Source organism: Gorilla gorilla, chromosome 20 (assembly GCF_029281585.2).
Source record: "Gorilla gorilla gorilla isolate KB3781 chromosome 20, NHGRI_mGorGor1-v2.1_pri, whole genome shotgun sequence".
NCBI classification, from domain to species: Eukaryota; Metazoa; Chordata; class Mammalia; order Primates; family Hominidae; genus Gorilla; species Gorilla gorilla.
The window spans coordinates 1,289,869-1,313,456 of NC_073244.2; positions in this window are offsets into that span (position 1 = coordinate 1,289,869).

Sequence of the window (23,588 nt, forward strand, 5' to 3'; positions counted from 1 at the left end):
ATGAACATGGAAATATCTACCCCGCTATCTGCATGAACATGGATATATCTACACAGCCATCTGGATGAACATGGAAATATATACACCGCTATCTGTGTAAACATGCATACATCTTCACCGCTATCTGTATAAACATGGAAATATCTACACCGCTATCTTTATGAACATAGAAATATCTACACCGCTAACTGTTTGAACAGGGAAATATATACACCGCTATCTGCATGAAAATGGAAATATCTACACAGCTATCTGCTTATACGTGGAAATATCTACACAGCTATCTCTTTACACATGGAAAAAAATACACCGCAATCTGTATGAACATGGAAATATCTACACCGCCATCTGTATGAACATGGAAATACCTGCACCGCCATCTGTATGAACATATAAATATCTACACCGCCATCTGTATTAAGTTGGAGATATCTACACCACTATCTGCATAAACATGGAAATATCTACACCGCTATCTGTATAAACATGGAAATATCTACACCGCTATGTGTATAAACATGGAAATACCTACACCGCTATCTGTATAAACACGGAAATATGTACACCGCTATCGGTATGAACATGGCAATATCTACACGGCTATCTGTATGAACATGGAAATATCTACACCGCTATCTGTATGAACATGGAAATATCTTCACCGCCATCTGTATGAACATGGATATATCTACACAGCCATCTGGATGAACATGGAAATATCTACACCGCTATCTGTATGAACATGGAAATATCTACACCGCTATCTGCATGAACATGGAAATATCTACACAGCCATCTGGATGAACATGGAAATATCTACACCGCTATATGTATGAACATGGAATTATCTACACCGCTATCTGTATGAACATGGAAATATCTACACCGCTATCTGTATGAACATGGAAATATCTACACCACTATCTGTATGAACATAGAAATATCTTCACCGCCATCTGTATGAACATGGATATATCTACACAGCCATGTGGATGAACATGGAAATATCTACACCGCTATCTGTGTAAACATGCATACATCTTCACCGCTATCTGTATAAACATGGAAATATCTACTCCGCTATCTTTATGAACATAGAAATATCTACACCGCTAACTGTTTGAACAGGGAAATATATACACCGCTATCTGCATGAAAATGGAAATATCTACACAGCTATCTGCTTATACGTGGAAATATCTACACAGCAATCTCTTTACACATGGAAAAAAATACACCGCAATCTGTATGAACATGGAAATATCTACACCGCCATCTGTATGAACATGGAAATACCTGCACCGCCATCTGTATGAACATATAAATATCTACACCGCCATGTGTATTAAGTTGGAGATATCTACACCATTATCTGCATAAACATGGAAATATCTACACCGCTATCTGTATAAACATGGAAATATCTACACCGCTATGTGTATAAACATGGAAATACCTACACCGCTATCTGTATAAACACGGAAATATGTACACCGCTATCGGTATGAACATGGCAATATCTACACGGCTATCTGTATGAACATGGAAATATCTACACCGCTATCTGTATGAACATGGAAATATCTTCACTGCCATCTGTATGAACATGGATATATCTACACAGCCATCTGGATGAACATGGAAATATCTACACCGCTATCTGTATGAACATGGAAATATCTACACCGCTATCTGCATGAACATGGAAATATCTACACAGCCATCTGGATGAACATGGAAATATCTACACCGCTATATGTATGAACATGGAATTATCTACACCGCTATCTGTATGAACATGGAAATATCTACACCGCTATCTGTATGAACATGGAAATATCTACACCACTATCTGTATGAACATAGAAATATCTTCACCGCCATCTGTATGAACATGGATATATCTACACAGCCATGTGGATGAACATGGAAATATCTACACCGCTATCTGTGTAAACATGCATACATCTTCACCGCTATCTGTATAAACATGGAAATATCTACACCGCTAACTTTATGAACATGGAAATATCTAAACCGTTAACTGTTTGAACATGGAAATATATACACCGCTATCTGCATGAACATGGTAATATCTGCACCGCTATCTGTATGAACATGGAAATATCTACACCACTATCTGTATGAACATGGATATATCTACACCGCTATCTGTATGAATATGGAAATATCTTCACCGCCATCTGTATGAACATGGATATATCTACACAGCCATCTGGATGAACATGGAAATATCTACACCGCTATCTGTACGAACATGGAAATAGCTACACTGCAATCTGTATGAACATGGAAATATCTACACCGCTATCTCTTTGAACATGGAAATATCTGCACCGCTATCTGTATGTACATGGAAATATCTTCACCGCCATCTGTATGAACATGGATATATCTACACAGCCATCTGGATGAACATGGAAATATCTACACCGCTATCTGTATGAACATGGAAATATCTACACAGCCATCTGGATGAACATGAAAATATCTACACCGCTATCTGTGTAAACATGCATACATCTTCACCACTATCTGTATAAACATGGAAATATCTACACCGCTACCTGTATAAACATGGAAATATCTACACCGCTATCTCTATGAACATGGAAATATCCACACCGCTATCTGTATGAACATGGAAATAGCTACACCGCTATCTGTATGAACATGGAAATATCTACAGCACTATCTGTATGAACTTGGAAATATCTACACCGCTATCAGTTTGAACAGGGAAGTATATACACCGCTATCTGCTTGCAAATGGAAATATCTACACAGCTATCTGCATATACATGGGAATATCTACACAGCTATCTCTTTACAAATGGAAATATCTACACCGCTATCTGTATGAACATGGAAATATCTACACCGCCATCTGTATGAACATGGAAATATCTGCACTGCCATCTGAATAAACATATAAATATCTACACCGCCATCTGTATTTAGATGGAGATATCTACACCGCTATCTGTATAAACATGGAAATATCTACACCGCTATGTGTATAAACATGGTAATATCTACACCGCTATCTGTATAAACATGGAAATATCTACACCGCTACCTGTATAAACATGGAAATATCAGCACCACTATCAGTATGAACATGGAAGTATCTACACCGCCATCTGTATGAACATGGAAATAACTTCACCGCCATCTGTATGAACATGGAAATATCTGCACCGCCATCTGTATGAACATATAAATATCTACACCGCCATCTGTATTAAGATGAAGATATCTACACCGCTATCTGTATAAACATGGAAATATCTACACCGCTATGTGTTTAAACATGGAAATATCTACACCGCTATCTGCATAAACATGGAAATATCTACACTGCTACCTGTATAAACATGGAAATATCAGCACCGCTATCTGTCCGCCATCTGTATGAACATATAAATATCTACAACGCCATCTGTATTAAGAAGGAGATATCTACACCGCTATCTGTATAAACATGGAAATATCTACACCGCTATCTGTATGAACATGGAAATATCTACACCGTTACCTGTATAAACACGGAAATATGTACACCGCTACCTGTATAAACATGGAAGTAGCAGCACCGCTATCGGTATGAACATGGCAATATCTGCAAGGCTATCTGTATGAACATGGAAATATCTACAACGCCATCTGTGTGAACATGGAAATATCTTCACCACAATCTGTATGAACATGGATATATCTACACAGCCATCTGGATGAACATGGAAATATCTACACCGCTATCTGTATGAACATGGAAATATTTACACCGCTATCTGTATGAACATGGAAATCTCTACACAGCCATCAGGATGAACATGGAAATATCTACACCGCTATCTGTATGAACATGGAAATACATACACCGCTATCTGTATGAACATGGAAATATCTACACCGCTATCTGTATGAACATGGAAATATCTACACCGCTATCTGTATGAACATGGAAATATCTTCACCGCCATCTGTATGAACATGGATATATCTACACAGCCATGTGGATGAACATGGAAATATGTACACCGATATCTGTGAAAACATGCATACATCTTCACCGCTATCTGTATAAACATGGAAATATCTACACCGCAATCTTTATGAACATGGAAATATCTACACCGCTAACTCTTTGAACAGGGAAATATATACACCGCTATCTGCATGAAAATGGAAATATCTACACCACTATCTGTATGAACATGGAAATATATACACCCCTATCTGTATGAACATGGAAATACCTACACCGCTATCTGTATGAACATAGAAATATCTTCACCGCCATCTGTATGAACATGGATATATCTACACAGCCATGTGGATGAACATGGAAATATCTACACCGCTATCTGTGTAAACATGCATACATCTTCACCGCTATCTGTATAAACATGGAAATATCTACACCGCTAACTTTATGAACATGGAAATATCTAAACCGCTAACTGTTTGAACATGGAAATATCTACACAGCTATCTGCATATACATGGGAATAACTACACAGCTATCTCTTTACAAATGGAAATATCTACACCGCTATCTGTATGAACATGGAAATATCTACACCGCCATCTGTATGAACATGGAAATATCTGCACCGCCATCTGAATAAACATATAAATATCTACACCGCCATCTGTATTAAGATGGAGATATCTACACCACTATCTGTATAAACATGGAAATATCTACACCGCTATGTGTATAAACATGGTAATATCTACACCGCTATCTGTATAAACATGGAAATATCTACACCGCTACCTGTATAAACATGGAAATATCAGCACCACTATCAGTATGAACATGGAAGTATCTACACCGCCATCTGTATGAACATGGAATTATCTTCACCGCCATCTGTATGAACATGGAAATATCTGCACCGCCATCTGTATGAACATATAAATATCAACACCGCCATCTGTATTAAGATGGAGATATCTACACCGCTATCTGTATAAACATGGAAATATCTACACCGCTATGTGTTTAAACATGGAAATATCTACACCGCTATCTGCATAAACATGGAAATATCTACACTGCTACCTGTATAAACATGGAAAAATCAGCACCGCTATCTGTCCGCCATCTGTATGAACATATAAATATCTACACCGCCATCTGTATTAAGAAGGAGATATCTACACCGCTATCTGTATAAACATGGAAATATCTACACCGCTATCTGTATGAACATGGAAATATCTACACCGTTACCTGTATAAACACGGAAATATGTACACCGCTACATGTATAAACATGGAAGTAGCAGCACCGCTATCGGTATGAACATGGCAATATCTGCAAGGCTATCTGTATGAACATGGAAATATCTACAACGCCATCTGTATGAACATGGAAATATCTTCACCGCCATCTGTATGAACATGGATATATCTACACAGCCATCTGGATGAACATGGAAATATCTACACCGCTATCTGTATGAACATGGAAATATTTACACCGCTATCTGTATGAACATGGAAATTTCTACACAGCCATCAGGATGAACATGGAAATATCTACACCGCTATCTGTATGAACATGGAAATACATACACCGCTATCTGTATGAACATGGAAATATCTACACCGCTATCTGTATGAACATGGAAATATCTACACCGCTATCTGTATGAACATGGAAATATCTTCACCGCCATCTGCATGATCATGGATATATCTACACAGCCATGTGGATGAACATGGAAATATCTACACCGATATCTGTGAAAACATGCATACATCTTCACCGCTATCTGTATAAACATGGAAATATCTACACCGCTATCTTTATGAAAATGGAAATATCTACACCGCTAACTCTTTGAACAGGGAAATATATACACCGCTATCTGCATGAAAATGGAAATATCTACACCACTATCTGTATGAACATGGAAATACATACACCCCTATCTGTATGAACATGGAAATATCTACACGGCTATCTGTATGAACATGGAAATATCTGCACCGCTATCAGTATGAACATTGAAATATCTTCACCGCCATCAGTATGAACATGGATATATCTACACAGCCATCTGGATGAACATGGAAATATCTGCACCGCTATCTGTATGAACATGGAAATATCTACACCTCTATCTGTATGAACATGGATATATCTACACAGCCATCTGGATGAACATGGAAATATCTACACCGCTATCTTTATGAACATGGAAATATCTACACCACTAACTGTTTGAACAGGGAAATATATACACCGCTATCTGCATGAAAACGGAAATATCTACACAGCTATCTGCTTATACATGGAAATATCTACACAGCTATCTCTTTACACATGGAAATAACTACACCGCTATCTGTACGAACATGGAAATATCTACACCGCCATCTGTATGAACATGGAAATATCTGCACCGCCATCTGTATGAACATTTAAATATCTACACCGCCATCTGTATTAAGATGGAGATATCTACACCACTATCTGCATAAACATGGAAATATCTACACCGCTATCTGTATAGACATGGAAATATCTAAACCTCTATGTGTATAAACATGGAAATATCTACACTGCTATCTGCATAAACATGGAAATATCTGCACCGCTACCTGTATAAACATGGAAATATCAGAACCGCTATCAGTATGATCATGGAAGTTTCTACACCGCCATCTGTATGAACATGGAAATATCTGCACCGCCATCTGTATGAACATATAAATATCTACACCGCCATCTGTATTAAGAAGGAGATATCTACACCGCTATCTGTATAAACATGGAAATATCTACACCGCTATCGGTATGAACATGGAAATATCTACACCGTTACCTGTATAAACACGGAAATATGTACACCGCTACCTGTATAAACATGGAAGTATCAGCTCCGCTATCGGTATGAACATGGCAATATCTACACGGCTATCTGTATGAACATGGAAATATCAACAACGCCATCTGTATGAACATGGAAATATCTTCACCGCCATCTGTATGAACATGGATATATCTACACAGCCATCTGGATGAACATGGAAATATCTACACCGCTATCTGTATGAACATGGAAATATTTACACCGCTATCTGTTTGAACATGGAAATATATACAGCGCTATCTGCTTGAAAATGGGAATATCTACACTGCTATCTGTATGAAGATGGAAATACATACACCGCTATCTGTATGAACAAGGAAATATCTACACCGCTTTCTGTATGAACATGGAAATATCTACACCGCTATCTGTATGAACATGGAAATATCTTCACCGCCATCTGTATGAACATGGATATATCTACACAGCCATCTGGATGAACATGGAAATATCTGCACCGCTATCTGTATGAAGATGGAAATATCTACACCGCTATCTGTATGAACATGGATATATCTACACAGCCATCTGGATGAACATGGAAATAACTACACCGCTATCTGTGTAAACATGCATACATCTTCACCGCTATCTGTATAAACATGGAAATATCTACACCGCTATCTTTCTGAACATGGAAATATCTACACCGTTAACTGTTTGAACAGGGAAATATATACACCGCTATCTGCATGAAAATGGAAATATCTACACAGCTATCTGCATATACATGGAAATATCTACACAGCTATCTCTTTACACATGGAAATAACTGCACCACTATCTGTATGAACATGGAAATATCTACACCGCCGTGTGTATGAACATGGAAATATCTGCACCGCCATCTGTATGAACATATATATATCTACACCGCCATCTGTATTAAGATGGAGATATCTACACCGCTATCTGTACAAACATGGAAATATCTACACCACTATCTGTATGAACATGGAATTATCTACACCGCTATCTGTTTGAACAGGGAAGTATATACACCGCTATCTGCTTGAAAATGGAAATATCTACACAGCTATCTGCATATACATGGGAATATCTACACAGCTATCTCTTTACACTTGGAAATAACTACACCGCTATCTGTATGAACATGGAAATATCTACACCGCCATCTGTATGAACATGGAAATATCTGTACCGCCATCTGAATGAACATATAAATATCTACACCGCCATCCGTATTAAGATGGAGATATCTACACCGCTATCTGTATAAAGATGGAAATATCTACACCGCTATGTGTATAAACATGGAAATATCTACACCGCTATCTGTATAAACATGGAAATATCTACACCGCTACCTGTATAAACATGGAAATATCAGCACCGCTATCAGTATGAACATGGAAGTATCTACACCGCCATCTGTATGAACATGGAAATATATTCACCGCCATCTGTATGAACATGGAAATATCTGCACCGCCATCTGTATGAACATATAAATATCTACACCGCCATCTGTATTAAGATGGAGATATCTACACCGCTATCTGTATGAACATGGAAATATCTACACCACTATGTGTATAAACATGGAAATATCTACACCGCTATCTGTATAAACATGGAAATATCTACCCTGCTACCTGTATAAACATGGAAATATCAGCAAAGCTATCTGTATGAACATGGAAATATCTACACCGCCATCTGTATGAACATGGAAAAATCTTAACCGTCATCTGTATGAACATGGATACATCTACACAGCCATCTGTATGAACATGGAAATATCTTCACCGCCATCTGTATAAACATGGATATGTCTACACAGCCGTCTGGATGAACATGGAAATATCTACACAGCTATCTGTATGAACATGGAAATATCTACACCGCTATCTGTATAAACATGCATAAATCTTCACCGCTATCTGTATAAACATGGAAATATCCACACCGCTATCTGTATGAACATGGAAATATCTACACCGCTATCTGTTTGAACATGGAAATATCTACACCGCTATCTGCATGAAAATGGAAATATCTACACAGCTATCTGCATATATATGGAAATATATACACAGCTATCTCTTTGCACATGGAAATAACTACACCGCTATCTCTATAAACATGGAAATATCTACACCACCATCTGTATGAAAATGGAAATATCTGCACCGCCATCTGTATGAACATATAAATATCTACACTGCCGTCTGTATTAAGAAGGAGATATCTACGCCGCTATCTGTATAAACATGGAAATATCTACACGGCTATCTGTATGAACATGGAAATATCTACACCGCTACCTGTATAAACACAGAAATATGTACACCACTACCTGTATAAACATGGAAGGATCAGTACCGCTATCGGTATGAACATGCCAATATCTACACGGCTATCTGTATGAACATGGAAATATCTACAACGCCATCTGTATGAACATGGAAATATCTTCACCGCCATCTGTATGAACATGGATATATGTACACAGCCATCTGGATGAACATGGAAATATCTACACCGCTATCTGTATGAACATGGAAATATCTACACCGCTATCTGTATGAACATGGAAATATGTACACAGCCATCAGGATGAACATGGAAATATCTACACCGCTATCTGTATGAACATGGAAATACATACACCGCTATCTGTATGAACATTGAAATATCTACACCGCTATCTCTATGAACATGGAAATATCTACACCGCTATCTGTATGAACATGGAAATATCTTCACCGCCATCTGTTTGAACATGGATATATCTACACAGCCATGTGGATGAACATGGAAATCTCTACACCGCTATCTGTATGAACATGGAAATATCTACACCGCTATCTCTATGAACATGGAAATATCTACACCGCTATCTGTATGAACATGGAAATATCTTCACCGCCATCTGTTTGAACATGGATATATCTACACAGCCATGTGGATGAACATGGAAATATCTACACCGCTATCTGTGTAAACATGCATACATCTTCACCGCTATCTTTATAAACATGGAAATATCTACACCGCTATCTTTATGAACATGGAAATATCTTCACAGCTAACTGTTTGAACAGGGAAATATATACACCGCTATCTGCATGAAAATGGAAATATCTACACCACTATCTGTATGAACATGGAAATAAATACACCACTAGCTGTATGAACATGGAAATATCTACACCGCTATCTGTATGAACATGGAAATATCTGCACCGCTATCTGTATGAACATGGAAATATCTACACCGCTATCTGTATGAACATGGATATATCTACACCGCAATCTGTATGAATATGGAAATATCTTCACCGCCATCTGTATGAACATGGATATATCTACACAGCCATCTGGATGAACATGGAAATATCTACACCGCTATCTGTAGGAACATGGAAATAGCTACACTGCTATCTGTATGAACATGGAAATATCTACACCGCTATCTCTTTGAACATGGAAATATCTGCACCGCTATCTGTATGAACATGGAAATAACTTCACCGCCATCTCTATGAAAATGGATATATCTACACAGCCATCTGGATGAACGTGGAAATACCTACACCGCTATCTGTGTAAACATGCATACAACTTCACCGCTATCTGTATAAACATGGAAATATCTACACCGCTATCTTTATTAACATGGAAATATCTACACCGCTAAATGTTTGAACAGGGAAATATATACACCGCTATCTGCTTAAAAATGGAAATATCTACACCGCTATCTGTATGAACATGGAAATACTTACACCGCTATCTGTAAGAACATGGAAATATCCACACCGCTATCTGTATGAACATGGAAATATCTACACCGCTATATGTATGAACATGGAAATACCTTCACCGCCATCTGTATGAACATGGATATATCTACACAGCCATCTGGATGAACATGGAAATATCTGCACCGCTATATGTATGAACATGGAAATATCTACACCGCTATCTGCATGAACATGGATATATCTACACAGCCATCTGGATGAACATGGAAATATCTACACCGCTATCTGTGTAAACATGCATACATCTTCACCGCTATCTGTATAAACATGGAAATATCTACACCCCTATCTTTATGAACATAGAAATATCTACACCGCTAACTGTTTGAACAGGGAAATATATACACCGCTATCTGCATGAAAATGGAAATATCTACACAGCTATCTGCTTATACATGGAAATATCTACACAGCTATCTCTTTACACATGGAAAAAAATACACCGCTATCTGTATGAACATGGAAATATCTACACCGCCATCTGTATGAACATGGAAATACCTGCACCGCCATCTGTATGAACATATAAATATCTACACCGCCATCTGTATTAAGTTGGAGTTATCTACACCACTATCTACATAAACATGGAAATATCTACACCGCTATGTGTATAAACATTGAAATATCTACACCGCTATCTGTATAAACACGGAAATATGTACACCGCTATCGGTATGAACATGGCAATATCTACACGGCTATCTGTATGAACATGGAAATATCTACACCGCTATCTGTATGAACATGGAAATATCTTCACCACCATCTGTATGAACATGGATATATCTACACAGCCATCTGGATGAACATGGAAATATCTACACCGCTATCTGTATGAACATGGAAATATCTACACCGCTATCTGCATGAACATGGAAATATCTACACAGCCATCTGGATGAACATGGAAATATCTACACCGCTATATGTATGAACATGGAAATACATACACCGCGATCTGTATGAACATGGAAATATCTACACTGCTATCTGTATGAACATGGAAATATCTACACCGCTATCTGTATGAACATGGAAATATCTTCACCGCCATCTGTATGAACATGGATATATCTACACAGCCATGTGGATGAACATGGAAATATCTACACCGCTATCTGTGTAAACATGCATACATCTTCACCGCTATCTGTATAAACATGGAAATATCTACACCGCTATCTTTATGAACATGGAAATATCTAAACCGCTAACTGTTTGAACACGGAAATATATACACCGCTATCTGCATGAAAATGGAAATATCTACACCGCTATCTGTATGAACATGGAAATACATACACCGCTATCTGTATGAACCTGGAAATATCTACACCGCTATCTGTATAAACACGGAAATATCTACACCGTTATCTGTATAAACATGGAAATATCTACACCGCTATGTGTATAAACATGGAAATATCCACACCGCTATCTGTATAAACATGGAAATATCTACACAGCTACCTGTATAAACATGGAAATATCAGCACTGCTGTCGGTATGAACATGGAAATATCTACACCGCCATTTGTATGAACATGGAAATATCTTCAACGCTATCTGTATGAACTTGGATATGTCTACACAGCCATCTGTATGAACATGGAAATATCTCCACCGCTATCTGTATGAACATGGAAATATGTAAACCGCTAACTGTTTGAACAGGGAAATATATACACCGCTATCTGCATGAAAATGGAAATATCTACACCGCTATGTGTATAAACATGGAAATATCTACACCGCTATCTGTATGAACATGGAAATATCTACACCGCTATCTGCATTAAAATGGAAATATCTACACAGCTATCTGCATATACATGGAAATATCTACACAGCTATCTCTTTACACATGGAAATAACTACACCGGTATCTCTATAAACATGGAAATATCTACACCGCCATCTGTATGAACATATAAATATCTACACCGCCATCTGTATGAACATGGAAATAGCTACACAGCCATCTGGATGAACATGGAAATACCTACACCGCTATCTGTATGAACATGGAAATAGCTACACCGCTATCGGTATGAACATGGAAATACATACACCGCTATCTGTATGAACATGGAAATATCTACACCGCTACATGTATAAACATGGAAATATCTACACCGCTATCTGTATAAACATGGAAATATCTACACTGGTACCTGTATAAACATGGAAATATCAGCACCGCTATCTGTATGAACATGGAAATATCTACATCGCCATCTGTATGAACATGGAAAAATCTTCACCGTCATCTGTATGAACATGGATAGATCAACACAGCCATCAGTATGAACATGGAAATATCTTCACCGCCATCTGTATGAACATGGATATGTCTACACAGCCGTCTGGATGAACATGGAAATATCTACACCGCTATCTGTATGAACATGGAATTATCTACACCTCTATCTTTGTAAACATGCATACATCTTCACCGCTATCTGTATAAACATGGAAATATCCACACCGCTATCTGTATGAACATGGAAATATCTACACCGCTATCTGTTTGAACATGGAAATATCTACACCGCTCTCTGCATGAAAATGGAAATATCTACACAGCTATCTGCATATACATTGAAATATCTACACAGCTATCTCTTTGCACATGGAGATAACTACACCGCTATCTCTATAAACATGGAAATATCTACACCACCATCTGCATGAACATGGAAATATCTGCACCGCCATCTGTATGAACATATAAATATCTACACCGCCATCTGTATTAAGAAGGATATATCTACACCGCTATCTGTATAAACATGGAAATATCTACACCGCTATCTGTATGAACATGGAAATATCTACACCGTTACCTGTATAAACACGGAAATATGTACACCGCTACCTGTATAAACATGGAAGTATCAGCACCGCTATCGGTATGAACATGGCAATATCTACAAGGCTATCTGTATGAACATGGAAATATCTTCACCGCCATCTGTATGAACATGGATATATCTACACAGCCATCTGGATGAACATGGAAATATCTACACCGCTATCTGTATGAACATGGAAATATTTACACCGCTATCTGTATGAACATGGAAATATCTACACAGCCATCAGGATGAACATGGAAATATCTACACCGCTATCTGTATGAACATGGAAATACATACACCGCTATCTGTATGAACATGGAAATATCTACACCGCTATCTGTATGAACATGGAAATATCTACACCGCTATCTGTATGAACATGGAAATATCTTCACCGCCATCTGTATGAACATGGATATATCTACACAGCCATGTGGATGAACATGGAAATATCTACACCGCTATCTGTGTAAACATGCATACATCTTCACCGCTATCTGTATAAACATGGAAATATCTACACCGCTATCTTTATGAACATGGAAATATCTACACCACTAACTGTTTGAACAGGGAAATATATACACCGCTATCTGCATGAAATCGGAAATATCTACACAGCTATCTGCTTATACATGGAAATATCTACACAGGTGTCTCTTTACACATGGAAATAACTACACCGCTATCTGTACGAACATGGAAATAACTACACCGCCATCTGTATGAACATGGAAATATCTGCACCGCCATCTGTATGAACATTTAAATATCTACACCGCCATCTGTATTAAGATGGAGATATCTACACCACTATCTGCATAAACATGGAAATATCTACACCGCTATCTGTATAGACATGGAAATATCTACACCGCTATGTGTATAAACATGGAAATATCTACACTGCTATCTGTATAAACATGGAAATATCTACACCGCTACCTGTATAAACATGGAAATATCAGAACCGCTATCAGTATGAACATGGAAGTTTCTACACCGCCATCTGTATGAACATGGAAATATCTTCACCGCCATCCGTATGAACATGGAAATATCTGCACCGCCATCTGTATGAACATATAAATATCTACACCGCCATCTGTATTAAGATGGAGATATCTACACCGCTATCTGTATGAACATGGAAATATCTTCACCGCCATCTGTATGAACATGGATATATCTACACAGCCATCTGGATGAACATGGAAATATCTACACCGCTATCTGTATGAACATGGAAATATCTACACCGCTATCTGTATGAACATGGAAATATCTTCACCGCCATCTGCATGAACATGGATATATCTACACAGCCATCTGGATGAACATGGCAATATCTGCACTGCTATCTGTATGAAGATGGAAATATCTACACCGCCATCTGTATGAACATGGATATATCTACACAGCCATCTGGATGAACGTGGAAATATCTACACCGCTAACTGTGTAAACATGCATACAACTTCACCGCTATCTGTATAAACATGGAAATATCTACACTGCTATCTTTATGAACATGGAAATACCTACAACGCTAACTGTTTGGACAGGGAAACATATACACCGATATCTGCATGAAAATGGAAATATCTACACCGCTATCTGTATGAACATGGAAATACATACACCGCTATCTGTATGAACATGGAAATATCTACACCGCTATGTGTATAAACATGGAAATATCTACACCGCTATCTGTATAAACATGGAAATATCTACACCGCTACATGTACAAACATGGAAATATCAGCCCTGCTATCTGTATGAACATGGAAATATCTACACCGCCATCTGTATGAACATGGAAATATCTTCACCGCCTTCTGTAGGAACATGGATATATCTACACAGCCATCTGTATGAACATGGAAATATCTACACCGCTATCTGTATGAACATGGAAATATCTACACCGCTATCTGTATGAACATGGAAATATCTTCACCGCCATCTGTATGAACATGGATATGTCTACACAGCCATCTTAATGAACATTTAAATATCCACACCGCCATCTGTATTAAGATGGAGATATCTACACAACTATCTGCATAAACATGGAAATATCTACAACGCTATCTGTATAAACATGGAAATATCTATACCGCTATGTGTATAAACATGGAAATATGTACACCGCTATCTGTATAAACATGGAAATATCTACACCGCTACCTGTATAAACATGGAAATATCAGCACCGCTATGAGTATGAACATGGAAGTTTCTACACCGCCATCTGTATGAACATGGAAATATCTTCACCGCCATCCGTATTAACATGGAAATATCTGCACCGCCATCTGTATGAACATATAAATATCTACACCGCCATCTGTATTAAGATGGAGATATCTACACCGCTATCTGTATAAACATGGAAATATCTACACCGCTATCTGTATAAACATGGAAATATCTACACCGCTATCTGTATAAACATGGAAATATATACACCGATACCTGTATAAACATGGAAATATCAGCACCGCTATATGTATGAAGATGGAAATATCTACACCACCATCTGTATGAACATGGAAATATCGTCACCGCCATCTGTATGAACATGGATGTATCTACACAGCCATCTGTATGAACATGGAAATATCTTCACCGCCATCTGTATGTACACGGATATGTCTACACAGCCGTCTGGATGAACATGGAAATATCTACACCGCTATCTGTATGAACATGGAAATATCTACACCGCTATCTGTGTAAACATGCATACATCTTCACCGCTATCTCTATAAACATGGAAATATCTACACCGCTATCTGTATGAACATGGAAATATCTACACCGCCATCTGTTTGAACATGGAAATATCTACACCGCTATCTGCATGAAAATGGAAATACCTACACAACTATCTGCATATAAGTGGAAATATCTACACAGCTATCTCTTTGCACATGGAAATAACTACACTGCTATCTCTATAAACATGGAAATATCTACACCGCCATCTGTATGAACATGGAAATATCTACACTGCCATCTGTATTAAGAAGGAGATATCTACACCGCTATCTGTATAACCATGGAAATATCTACACCGCTATCTGTATTAACATGGAAATATCCACACCGCTATCTGTATAAACACAGAAATATGTTCACCGCTACCTGTATGAACATGGAAGTATCAGCACCGCTATCGGTATGAACATGGCAATATCTACACGGCTATCTGTATGAACATGGAAATATCTACACCGCTATCTGTATGAACATGGAAATGTCTTCACCGCCATCTGTATGAACATGGATATATCTACACAGCCATCTGGATGAATATGGAAATATCTACACCGCTATCTGTATGAACATGGAAATATCTACACCGCTATCTGTATGAACATGGGAATATATACACAGCCATCTGGATGAACATGGAAATATCTACACCGCTATCTGTATGAACATGGGAATATATACACAGCCATCTGGATGAACATGGAAATATCTACACCACTATCTGTATGAACATGGAAATACATACACCGCTATCTGTATGAACATGGATATATCTACACCTCTATCTGTATGAACATGGAAATATCTACACCACTATCTGTATGAACATGGAAATATCTACACCGCTATCTGTATGAACATGGAAATAACTTCACCGCCATCTGTATGAACATGGATATATCTACACAGCCATCTGGATGAACGTGGAAATACCTACACCGCTATCTGTGTAAACATGCATACAACTTCACCGCTATCTGTATAAACATGGAAATATCTACACCGCTATCTTTATGAACATGGAAATATCTACACCGCTAACTGTTTGAACAGGGAAATATCTACACCGCTATCTGCATGAACATGGATATATCTACACAGCCATCTGGATGAACATGGAAATATCTACACCGCTATCTGTGTAAACATGCATACATCTTCACCGCTATCTGTATAAACATGGAAATATCTACACCCCTATTTTTATGAACATAGAAATATCTACACCGCTAACTGTTTGAACAGGGAAATATATACACCGCTATCTACATGAAATCGGAAATATCTACACAGCTATCTGCTTATACATGGAAATATCTACACAGGTATCTCTTTACACATGGAAATAACTACACCGCTATCTGTACGAACATGGAAATATCTACACCGCCATCTGTATGAACATGGAAATATCTGCACCGCCATCTGTATGAACATTTAAATATCTACACCGCCATCTGTATTAAGATGGAGATATCTACACCACTATCTGCATAAACATGGAAATATCTACACCGCTATCTGTATAGACATGGAAATATCTACACCGCTATGTGTATAAACATGGAAATATCTACACTGCTATCTGTATAAACATGGAAATATCTACACCGCTACCTGTATAAACATGGAAATATCAGAACCGCTATCAGTATGAACATGGAAGTTTCTACACCGCCATCTGTATGAACATGGAAATATCTTCACCGCCATCCGTATGAACATGGAAATATCTGCACCGCCATCTGTATGAACATATAAATATCTACACCGCCATCTGTATTAAGATGGAGATATCTACACCGCTATCTGTATGAACATGGAAATATCTTCACCGCCATCTGTATGAACATGGATATATCTACACAGCCATCTGGATGAACGTGGAAATATCTACACCGCTATCTGTGTAAACATGCATACAACTTCTCCGCTATCTGTATAAACATGGAAATATCTTCACCGCCATCTGCATGAACATGGATATATCTACACAGCCATCTGGATGAACATGGCAATATCTGCACTGCTATCTGTATGAAGATGGAAATATCTACACCGCCATCTGTATGAACATGGATATATCTACACAGCCATCTGGATGAACGTGGAAATATCTACACCGCTAACTGTGTAAACATGCATACAACTTCACCGCTATCTGTATAAACATGGAAATATCTACACTGCTATCTTTATGAACATGGAAATATCTACACCGCTAACTGTTTGGACAGGGAAACATATACACCGCTATCTGCATGAAAATGGAAATATCTACACCGCTATCTGTATGAACATGGAAATACATACACCGCTATCTGTATGAACATGGAAATATCTACACCGCTATGTGTATAAACATGGAAATATCTACACCGCTATCTGTATAAACATGGAAATATCTACACCGCTACATGTACAAACATGGAAATATCAGCCCTGCTATCTGTATGAACATGGAAATATCTACACCGCCATCTGTATGAACATGGAAATATCTTCACCGCCTTCTGTAGGAACATGGATATATCTACACAGCCATCTGTATGAACATGGAAATATCTACACCGCTATCTGTATGAACATGGAAATATCTACACCGCTATCTGTATGAACATGGAAATATCTTCACCGCCATTTGTATGAACATGGATATGTCTACACAGCCATCTTAATGAACATTTAAATATCCACACCGCCATCTGTATTAAGATGGAGATATCTACACAACTATCTGCATAAACATGGAAATATCTACACCGCTATCTGTATAAACATGGAAATATCTACACCGCTATGTGTATAAACATGGAAATATGTACACCGCTATCTGTATAAACATGGAAATATCTACACCGCTACCTGTATAAACATGGAAATATCGGCACTGCTATGAGTATGAACATGGAAGTTTCTACACCGTCATCTGTATGAACATGGAAATATCTTCACCGCCATCCGTATTAACATGGAAATATCTGCACCGCCATCTGTATGAACATATAAATATCTAAACCGCCATCTGTATTAAGATGGAGATATCTACACCGCTATCTGTATAAACATGGAAATATCTACACCGCTATCTGTATAAACATGGAAATATCTACACCGCTATCTGTATAAACATGGAAATATATACACCGATACCTGTATAAACATGGAAATATCAGCACCGCTATATGTATGAACATGGAAATATCTACACCGCCATCTGTATGAACATGGATGTATCTACACAGCCATCTGTATGAACATGGAAATATCTTCACCGCCATCTGTATGAACATGGGAATATCTGCACCGCCATCTGTATGAACATATAAATATCTACACCGCCATCTGCATTAAGATGGAGATATCTACACCGCTATCTGTATAAACATGGAAATATCTACACCGCTATGTGTATAAACATGGAAATATCTACACCGCTATCTGCATAAACATGGAAATATCTACACTGCTACCTGTATAAACATGGAAATATCAGCACCGCTATCTGTATGAACATGGAAATATCTACATCGCCATCTGTATGAACATGGAAAAATCTTCACCGTCATCTGTATGAACATGGATATATCTACACAGCCATCTGTATGAACATGGAAATATCTTCACCGCCATCTGTATGAACATGGATATGTCTACACAGCCGTCTGGATGAACATGGAAATATCTACACCGCTATCTGTATGAACATGGAAATATCTACACCTCTATCTTTGTAAACATGCATACATCTTCACCGCTATCTGTGTAAACATGGAAATATCCACACTGCTATCTGTATGAACATGGAAATATCTACACCGCTATCTGTATGAACATGGAAATATCTACACCTCTATCTTTGTAAACATGCATACAACTTCACCGCTATCTGTATAAACATGGAAATATCCACACCGCTATCTGTATGAACATGGAAATACCTACACCGCTATCTGTTTGAACATGGAAATATCTACACCGCTCTCTGCATGAAAATGGAAATATCTACACAGCTATCTGCATATACATTGAAATATCTACACAGCTATCTCTTTGCACATGGAAATAACTACACCGCTATCTCTATAAACATGGAAATATCTACACCACCATCTGCATGAACATGGAAATATCTGCACCGCCATCTGTATGAACATATAAATATCTACACCGCCATCTGTATTAAGAAGGATATATCTACACCGCTATCTGTATAAACATGGAAATATTTACACCGCTATCTGTATGAACATGGAAATATCTACACCGTTACCTGTATAAACACGGAAATATGTACACCGCTACCTGTATAAACATGGAAGTATCAGCACCGCTATCGGTATGAACATGGCAATATCTACAAGGCTATCTGTATGAACATGGAAAGATCTACAACGCCATCTGTATGAACATGGAAATATCTTCACCGTCATCTGTTTGAACATGGATATATCTACACAGCCATCTGGATGAACATGGAAATATCTACACCGCTATCTGTATGAACATGGAAATATCTACACCGCTATCTGTATGAACATGGAAATATCTACACAGCCATCAGGATGAACATGGAAATATCTACACCGCTATCTGTATGAACATGGAAATACCTACACTGCTATCTGTATGAACATGGAAATATCTACACCGCTATCTGTATGAACATGGAAATATCTACAACGCTATCTGTATGAACATGGAAATATCTTCACCGCCATCTGTATGAACATGGATATATATACACAGCCATGTGGATGAACATGGAAATATCTACACCGCTATCTGTGTAAACATGCATACATCTTCACCGCTATCTGTATAAACATGGAAATATCTACACCGCTATCTTTATGAACATGGAAATATCTACACCACTAACTGTTTGAACAGGGAAATATATACACCGCTATCTGCATGAAATCGGAAATATCTACACAGCTATCTGCTTATACATGGAAATATCTACACAGGTATCTCTTTACACACGGAAATAACTACACCGCTATCTGTACGAACATGGAAATATCTACACCGCCATCTGTATGAACATGGAAATATCTGCACCGCCATCTGTATGAACATTTAAATATCTACACCGCCATCTGTATTAAGATGGAGATATCTACACCACTATCTGCATAAACATGGAAATATCTACACCGCTATCTGTATAGACATGGAAATATCTACACCGCTATGTGTATAAACATGGAAATATCTACACTGCTATCTGTATAAACATGGAAATATCTACACCGCTACCTGTATAAACATGGAAATATCAGAACCGCTATCAGTATGAACATGGAAGTTTCTACACCGCCATCTGTATGAACATGGAAATATCTTCACCGCCATCCGTATGAACATGGAAATATCTGCACCGCCATCTGTATGAACATATAAATATCTACACCGCCATCTGTATTAAGATGGAGATATCTACACCGCTATCTGTATGAACATGGAAATATCTTCACCGCCATCTGTGTGAACATGGATATATCTACACAGCCATCTGGATGAACGTGGAAATATCTACACCGCTATCTGTGTAAACATGCATACAACTTCACCGCTATCTGTATAAACATGGAAATATCTTCAACGCCATCTGTATGAACATGGATATATCTACACAGCCATCTGGATGAACATGGAAATATCTACACCGCTATCTGTATGAACATGGAAATATGTACACCGCTACCTGTATAAACATGGAAATATCTACACCGCTATCTGTATAAACATGGAAATATCTACACCGCTATCTGTATGAACATGGAAATATCTACACCGCTATCTGTATGAACATGGAAATATCTACACCGCCATCTGTATGAACATGGAAATATCTGCACCGCCATCTGTATGAACATATAAATATCTACACCGCCATCTGTATTAAGATGGAGATATCTACACCGCTATCTGTATGAACATGGAAATATCTTCACCGCCATCTGTATGAAGATGGATATATCTACACAGCCATCTGGATGAACGTGGAAATATCTACACCGCTATCTGTGTAAACATGCATACAACTTCACCGCTATCTGTATAAACATGGAAATATCTTCACCGCCATCTGTATGAACATGGATATATCTACACAGCCATCTGGATGAACATGGCAATATCTGCACTGCTATCTGTATGAAGATGGAAATATCTACACCGCCATCTGTATGAACATGGATATATCTACACAGCCATCTGGATGAACGTGGAAATATCTACACCGCTAACTGTGTAAACATGCATACAACTTCACCGCTATCTGTATAAACATGGAAATATCTACACCGCTATCTTTATGAACATGGAAATATCTACACCGCTAACTGTTTGAACAGGGAAACATATACACCGCTATCTGCATGAAAATGGAAATATCTACACCGCTATCTGTATGAACATGGAAATACATACACCGCTATCTGTATGAACATGGAAATATCTACACCGCTATGTGTATAAACATGGAAATATCTACACCGCTATCTGTATAAACATGGAAATATCTACACCGCTACATGTACAAACATGGAAATATCAGCCCCGCTATCTGTATGAACATGGAAATATCTACACCGCCATCTGTATGAACATGGAAATATCTTCACCGCCTTCTGTAGGAACATGGATATATCTACACAGCCATCTGTATGAACATGGAAATATCTACACCGCTATCTGTATGAACATGGAAATATCTACACCGCTATCTGTATGAACATGGAAATATCTTCACCGCCATCTGTATGAACATGGATGTGTCTACACAGCCATCTTAATGAACATTTAAATATCCACACCGCCATCTCTATTAAGATGGAGATATCTACACAACTATCTGCATAAACATGGAAATATCTACACCGCTATCTGTATAAACATGGAAATATCTACACCGCTATGTGTATAAACATGGAAATATGTACACCGCTATCTGTATAAACATGGAAATATCTACACCGCTACCTGTATAAACATGGAAATATCAGCACCGCTATCAGTATGAACATGGAAGTTTCTACACCGCCATCTGTATGAACATGGAAATATCTTCACTGCCATCCGTAAGAACATGGAAATATCTGCACCGCCATCTGTATGAACATATAAATATCTACACCGCCATCTGTATTAAGATGGAGATATCTACACCGCTATCTGTATAAACATGGAAATATCTACACCGCTATCTGTATAAAGATGGAAAT